We start from the raw sequence: 8656 nt of genomic DNA on the forward strand, positions 1-8656 counted from the left end.
CTCCCAGTAGTTGAGGCTGTGCCAAGAACTGTCAGTGTCCCAAAGGGGAAGATCTCAGCACCTAGATTCAGGCTGATTGGAAGCTAGACCCTCAAGCAGCAACTTTTAAAGTATTTAAATATACCTGTATTAAGGGAAGACAATTAAGTGGGCATTTCTGTCTGCTCCCTCTGCACTGAGCCCCAGGGTGATAGCCAGTTAAGGACCGTTTCTTTGTTTGCTGCCATTTCACTGAAGCCATAAACACAAGCCCTACTGGACACCAGAGCCAGGCTATCAAGAGATGTGTCCTCTGGGTGGCAAAACCAAAAGCTGCAGCAACAGACATGTACACAACCTCCTTTTTCAGAGACACTGAGGACTTTGTTGATGCAGAGGAAGAGCGTGAAAATGGCATCTTCCAGCCTCCTCAGTCTGTAGAGAAGATTGTATTCAGCCCCTAGGTGTGTGTTCAATTAGAAGCCTGCCCCTCAGGCCACAGGTGTGAAGATAAGTTACTAGGCCTCTTTCACAGTAAGACTGGGGGTGCATTACAGTCTGCTGTCTCTATTCTTGGGGGGTAGCCAATTAACAGTTTCTCCATGTATAATAGTCCTGTGCTATCCATTAGCACAAGCCCCACTGGCCACCAGAGTCAGATGATCAAGAGGTGTCCCCTGGGCAGCAACCACAAAAATTGGGGAGCCAGATGAGTGCACAAGCTGCCCTCTGGGAGATACCAGCAACCTGGAGCAAGGCAGAGGGAGAACGCAAAGATGGTGCCCACCAGTCTCTTCTTGCAGAGCACCTTAGTAGGATTCTAGATCTGTGTCAAACCAGAAGCCTGCCCCTCTGGCTTTAGCTCCAAGATAAACAAATAGCCCTCTTTCACAGAACGACTGGACGTGTGTTTCAGTCTGCTATCTCCACACTGTGTTCTGGAGTTGGTACCTAGCCAAGAATTGTCTCTCCATATGTTACAATCCCATGAGACTCACGAATGCAAGCCCCACCAGCCACTAGAGCCAGGCAATCAAGGCACATCCCCTGAGAGGCAGCCATATAACCAGGGCACCAGACCTAAAAAGCAAGAAACCAGATACATGCACAATCTTCCCTCTGGGAGATACCAGCTCTCTGATGAGTGGCAGAGGGAGAGTGAAAAACTAGTGCCCACCCTCCAAGATCTCTGGAGAGGATTACAGTCATCCCTTAGATGTGTGTCTCATTAGAAGCTTGTACCTCAGGCTACAGCTATGAAGATAAACTAATAAACCTCTTTCACTGAAAGACCAGGCACCTCAGTCTTTTGTCTTTCTGCTGTGCCCTGAAGGTGGTAGCCAGTTTAGAACTCTTTCTCCATTGGTTACAGTCCTGTGGGACCAAAGAGCATAAGCCCTGCTGTCCAGCAGAGCCAGGGGATCTAGAGGTGTCCCCTGGGCAGCAGCTGCAAAACTCGGGGTACCAGACGAGTGTACAAGCTCCTTTCCAGAAGATACTGGAGACCTGCAGTGAGACAGAGGGAGAGTGCAAAGAAGACACCCTTCAGCATCTGGCTTTGAGTATTTCAGTAGGTCCCTAGGTGTTTGTTAAATTAGATGCCTGCCCCTCAGGCTGATGTTTTAAGATATGCAAATAAGCCTGTTTCACAGGAAGTCTGGGCACTTTTCAGTTGGCTGCCTCTGTGCTGGGCCCTGTGAGTGAGTTTCTCAGTTCACTGTAGCCTTGTGGGTCTAGTGGATTCAGGCCCTGTTGGCTTTCAATGCTAGATGTTTTGGGGGCTCATCTCTCAGGTGCTGGTCTTAAAAGTTGAGGTGCCGGATGCGGGGTTCAAATCTTTTGCTCCTCAGGAGAAGCTCAAGGTTGTGAATTCCCTCCCAATTATGGGTCCCTGTACCAGGCGGGGGGTTTAAGGCAAGACTGTGCCTTACCCTCTCCTACCCACTTTGATGTGGGTTTTTTCTTGTTTGTCCTATGTGTAGGAGGCACTCAGCTAATTTTGGGGGGTTTTTAAGAGGAAATTATTCCATATGTAGCTGTAGATTTGGTGTGTCCATGGGAAGAGGTGAGTTGAAGATCCTCCTATGTAGCCATCTTGGACCAGCACTAACTTGGTTTTTAATCTCTGAATATTTGAGAGTTGACTGTAAGAAATGAAGTTTCTATGTCTTTAACTTTACCTTCTGTGTTCTGAAAATTGATGTAATTTTCTGTAAATGACTTTTTAAAATCATCTTCCTCCTGAGCTCTTTTGCATTTTCTGTTTTACTCTAATAACCTTTATGGTTTCACCAGGAAGAAGCAGCCATGTGTGGATAAATATTCTTCAGGATACACTAGGCAATTTGGCTGTTCAAAATTAACATGGCAGAATAATGCATTTCTATTTACTTATTTCTTCATTATGTATGATTAGACAGGCATAAAAGAGTTCATGGAAGAAACAATTATTCATGTAAAGGTATTATCCATAGGAAATTCTCTTGAACAATCTTTATTTTTCTCTTTTGATAAGGTTTATCTTTCAAGATTATTTGATTAAGAGGACAGAAATTGTTCTTTGTTGAGCCTTGTGTTATCTCAGATAAAGCACTCTAACAAATAGGTCAAAAGACTGCCAGCCATTTTGATTTGAGGGGACTTTTAAGGCCATTGGATTTAATTCATTTATTTCAGCTTCCTTGGAGTTGCAATCATTTCTACAAGTGATTCATAAATCAACAAGCAGAACACATTGAAACCAAGGTTTGTAGGTTGTAAGAATGGCATTTCCAAAGTTCCTGCTTTTTACCTGCATCATAGTCATTGTTGGGCAAGGAAATACACCTATATCATCATGAGAAATAAAGTGAATTATGAGAAAAAAGATTACAGATGCAATTCAGTAACATGCTGATGCAGTTGCCCATTTGGAGTATATCTTCATCCTATATTTGATGATTTCTTTTTGAATAGTCAGATCATAATGCACTTTGCCCAGATTTCTTAGGTGTTTTTCTGACAATTCAAATTTAACATGTCTGAAACAAAATCTGGAAAAAATATGCTCTTTTAGATGCAAGACCCAAGTTGAAATCTCACTTCATTTATACATAAGCCAGCTTTGGGTTAGTTAATAGATTTGAAAACTTAGCTCAAATGAGAATATTAACAAATGCAGCTCAAAGGGCTGTCATGAGAATTAATAAGACCCAATATGTAGAATTGCACAGTGCTGGCTATGTTTGCATTCAAGAAATAATAGTTCCCTTCACTTCCATTTTCTACACTTGACCAAGTTGTTCATCCATTCTCAGTGGAAAAAAATTTGAATTAATTCCAGAATTGAGGAATAACCCTTATAGCCTCCCTTCTCCTCACTCTCCTATATCAATCGATTCACAGAGATCTGTTTTCCTGCCTCGTGTGATTTCTTGATTTAGTCTTCTTTTCTCTATCTCCAGTGTCACTAAACAACCATCTTCCAACTGAACATTTCACTAATCATTAACTGATCTACCCACGTCTACTTTTATTACTTCCTCCTGCCTATCCATTTTGGGGGCTTATTTTGGTATTAGTTTTCTAACTTCAAAAAATGTTAGCTCAATAAATATTAGCCATTTTTCTTTTCTAATAAAGGCTGTAAAATTATATGTATTACTTTAACCACATTCCACAAGTTTTGATATGAACTGTTTATTGAGTTCTAAATATTTCTAATTTTCATTATGATTTCCTCTAGACATATGAGCTATTTGGATGTATGTTTCTTACTTTCCAAACATACAGAGTTTATTTAACTATCTTTTTGTCATTCTTTCCAACTTAATTTTATTGATTCCAGAAAAAAATGTCTATGGTCCCTTTTCTTTGAAATATGTCTTGTTTTATCATCCAGTCTGCAGTCTGTTTTTGTAAGTGTTCTATGTAGGCTAGACAAAACAAATGTATATCCTGTTGTTTTGTGGTTCCATGTTCTATATGTTGTGTCTATTAAATTTAGCTTATTATTTTATTCAGATCTTCTTTACCTCACTGATTTTTATCTGCTCAATCTATCAGTTTGTTAGGAAAATATACAATTATATACTCAACATACAAAGAGCAAAAATTCACAGAACAGGGGAAATAAATATGTGTGTAAAAATCTTCCCCTGTTTTAAGTGACTACATTTTTAAAATAGTTAATTCTTCCTGGTTAATTGAACTTGCAATTTTTATCGTTATCGTCTTTATTTCTATGAATATCTTTGCCTCCAAGCCCATGTTATCTAATACTTACATAATCTTTTAATAGTTTTCTTTTGGTTAATATTTGACTAAAATATCATTTTTCATTCTTTTACTTTTAACCTTTTTGTATCCTTATCTTTTTTCTTATCTTTTAAATGTTTTTTTTTTTTGTGTGTGTATATGTATGTAGAACTTATATCTAGGTTTTGTTTTTATATTATTTAATCTATATATTTTTTTGGTTTTCAACTGGGGAATTTAAGTTATTCATATTTATTGTAATTACTGATATGTTTTGGTTTATAGGTACCATATCATTTTATGTTTTTATTTGTTCTGTCTTTTCTGTGTTTTATTCCCTTTCGTCACTAGTTTTCCTTTGGACTGATTGAATTATTATTATTTTTTTTTTTTCAGAGTCTTTTTTTTTTTTTCCCAAGTCATTATGCTGTACATCTTTTTTTTTTTTTTAATTTTTTGTTTATTGCAGTAACATTGGTTTATGACATTGTAAAAATTTCAGGTGTACATCATTGTATTAGTATTTTGGTGGTGAACATGATGAATTATTTTTTTATATTTTCCTTCACTAGTTTGGAAGTTTTATACCTTTTTTTTTTACTCTGAAGAGGCTAGCATAGGAATTATTACATGCATCTTAACTTTTCAAAAGCTAAAATTAATCAATGTCCTACTAGCTTCCTAAACAATACAAGAATTCAGAACACTTTAATTCCGTTTAAACCCACTCTCAAATCTCTTTCCTTCTAAGTGAAGTACACCCTTTAGAACTTCCTTTAGTGAGGGTCTGCTGTAACAAGCTCTAAGCTATGTTATATTTGTCCGAAAAGGTCTTTACTGTGCCTTCATTTTTGAAAGATATTTTCACTGTGTATCAACTTTTAAAATAATTTTCATTGAAATATGACATACATGCAGATGATTAATATTTATAAGTATTCAGTTTGGTGAATTATCACAAACTGAACCCTCCTGAGTAACCACTACTCAGATTAAGACAGAGAACATTGTGGAGCCCCCTAATGACCTTCCCTTCTCCCTTCTCCCTTCTCCCAGAGGTAACTTCTATCCTGATATCTAACACCATAGATTAGTGATACCTGTTTTCAAACTTTATATAAATAATTTTATACAGTATGTATTCTTTGGTTTCTACTTTATTTTGATCAACATTATGTTGGTGAAATTCATCCATGTGTGTAGCAATAATTTTGTCATTTTCATTGTTTACAGTATTCCATTGTATGAATATACCAGAAATTATCCTTTCTATGGTCGATATACATTTGGATTGTTCTAGTTTGAGACTATTCCAAATAATACTGCATGACAGGTTTGTACATGTTCTTTTGTGTATGTATACTGCTCCGTTGGTTATATACCTAGGAGTGGAATTGCTTGGGCATAAACTATGTGCATGTTCTGCAATTTAATAGATTCTGCCAGTTTCCCAAAGTGTTAGCACCAGTTTGTACTCCCACTGACAAGATGTGACAGTTTCATGTCCTTGCCAACGCTTGAAATTGTCAGTCTCTTTAATTTTTGGTATTCTGATGGTTATGTAGTGGTATCACATTGTGGTTTTCGTTTACATTTCCCTGATGACTAATCTTTTTCTTTTTTTTTTTTGAAGAAAAATCTTGCCGCATAGAGGATTTACTTTGCTTCTGTCAGGCAATTATAGTTGCGACAGATTGTTTCAACTTAATTAGGGATTAAAACTGTTTACAAGCTGGGCTTCAGGGTTTGTATTTGTTTCTAATTTACCCCTATTCCCAGAGCGTAGCCTTTTGGGAGTTCCAGCTGACAGCCTGGAGTATTTATCAGGCCCCAAACTCCTTCCAGCGCTGAGCTCTATTTTTCCTCCAGCCCTATTAGACCACTGAAGGCTCTGCTCATCTTCTCAGTCTCTAAGCATCTGCTTCCAAATCAGTAAATGCCTCAGTGAGAAGTGACAGAGAGTGTCAAGATCACTTCTCTGTGCTTGGCGCCTTAATTCCTTGCTGCCTGGGTAGGTCTCTAATGCCTTCAAATAGATTTTTGTTTTGCTTTGTATTTTGTTCACCCTTTCTAGCCGTTTGTGGAAGAAATATTGATTTACAAGCTGATTTGCAATTACCCGAAACATCTGGTAAAATATTTCAGATTGCTATTTTCTTTCAACACATTGAAGATTTTATTTCACTGTATCTTCGCTCCCATTGTATTGCTAAGTCAATTCTCAATTGAACTACTATCGTTTGAAAAACTATTATTTTGTAAACTTTTAATATATTATCCTTATGTTTGGTGTTCAGTACTTTCATTATGAGTGCCTAAATATGGACTTGTTTTTATCCTGTCAGGGAATTATTGAACTTTTTGGATTTGAGAATTGGTGTGTTCTATGAGATTTGGAAAATTCTCAGAAATTATTGCTTCAAATATTGCCTCCATCCTATTCCTTTTCTGGGAGTCTGGATTGATATATATTGGGCTTTCTTAATCTATTTTCCATGTATGTTAATGTCTCTTTCATATTTTTCATATATTTGGCTTTTTTGCTACGTTGTATGTTTCTTTTCCTGATGTGTTTTCCAGTTCACAAATTCCTTAGTTTTGTCCAAGCTGTTGTTAAAATCATCTATTGATTATTTTAAATATTAGTTATTGATTTTTTTCTTGAATTCTACTTGATACTTTAAATTTTTTCTAGCTCATTTTAGTTTCACGTTCTCTGCATTGATATTTACGTTTGGTTTTTATTACCTTAAATATGGTAAACATAACTATTATATAGTCTTTGCTGGTCTGTTTCAACTGTTTATTCTTTCTGCTGGTTTTCACTCATGATGCTTCGTTTTATTTAATACTTAGTGATTTATTTTTATCATAATTTTACTGTGAGCTGCTCATTTTCCTTGTAAGTTCATTTGTGGGAATTCTTTGATGCCTAGGATAAAGGCAATTTCCTTCACCACAGATTTGCTTTACTTCTCTGGCAGCGAGAGGCACTACTTGTGTGGGACCACTTTAACTAAACTCACCACATAATGTATTTTGCTTTACCCGCGCAGTGTAAATTTTTTTTTTTTTTTGTGAGGAAGATCAGCCCTGAGCTAACATCCATGCTAATCCTCCTCTTTTTGCTGAGGAAGACCCGCTCTGAGCTAACATCTATTGCCAATCCTCCTCCTTTTATTTTCCCCAAAGCCCCAGTAGATAGTTGTATGTCATAGTTGCACATCCTTCTAGTTGCTGTATGTGGGACACCGCTTCAGCATGGCTGGAGAAGTGGTGCATCGGTGCACGCCCGGGATCCGAACCCCGGGCCGCCAGTAGCAGAGCGCGTGCACTTAACCGCTAAGCCCCAGGGCCGGCCCCGCAGTGTAAATTTGAGGTGCAAATCCATGAGACAGCCAGCTTATGTCACACTTCATAGCGGTGTTCTCCTCTTTCGCTCAGTGCCATGGTTGAAACAGGCAGTTTTCCTTGAAAAGAGTTGGATTAGGAGGTGATGAGTTTATTTCTAATTCACTCTAATACTGACAGTGTGACTTTTGAGGTCCCAGCTTTATGAAGGTAGGGTCTCTTGTTATCTTCCTTACTTTGGTTGGCCCTGGACTGTGTCTTATTTTGCCTGTACTGAAAAAGAACAAAGAACGAAGCTCAAGTTCTGTAGGTTTAGCTCAACTCGGGCCAAAAGCTGGTTTTTGTGTTTGTTTACCTACCTGGGTTCCTGACTTCATGTGGATTTGACCTCAATGTTCCATATTCCTTCTGATTGATTGATGACTTTTATATTTTATCTAGCCCTTTTAGTTGTTTTTAGTGAAAAGTTTAGTTTGGTTACTAAGTCTATCAAAACTAGACATGGAAAGTCCCTCCAAACTAGTTTCTATTGGCAGCCATATGATCTGTTTTGTTTTGTTTTTTAATTTGTTACGTTAAATCAAACCTGAAAACCCTTTAATGGATTTCTGTTTCCCTTAGGATAAAGTTAAAATGTTTACTTGGCTCACAAAGCCCTGCATGATCTACTTTCCTGACACTGCAGTGTCATCCCATGCCACATTATCCCTTGACATTCTGTTCTTTAGTCAAACTGCTCTTTTTACAGATCCTTGCATGCCTGTTCAAACAGTTGGTGATTTTGATTGTGATTTTATCTCTGAATTTAAGAATTTCTATTTTCCTTTTGGTAGGTGCTGGTTATGTGATTGTGATAAAGTATGCAACATGCCACTAAGTGTGGTGTCCCTCAACTTGACTTCTAGGAGTGTGTGATCCCTACCTCTCCAAGAGTCAGAACCTACCTAGGGGTTCTGTGCTCCTCCCACGCCTGTGCCTATGCAGAGCTGTAACCTATGAGCTAATGTTGCTGCTCCCCATTGCTCAGCTCAAGTCAGGAAGGGCAAGGAGCCAACTTGTCCACCTACTTTGAACATAGTGACCATGTTAA

The sequence above is a fragment of the Ceratotherium simum genome, chromosome 7, assembly GCF_057802395.1.
Source record: "Ceratotherium simum simum isolate JZ-2026a chromosome 7, ASM5780239v1, whole genome shotgun sequence".
Classification (NCBI taxonomy): domain Eukaryota; kingdom Metazoa; phylum Chordata; class Mammalia; order Perissodactyla; family Rhinocerotidae; genus Ceratotherium; species Ceratotherium simum.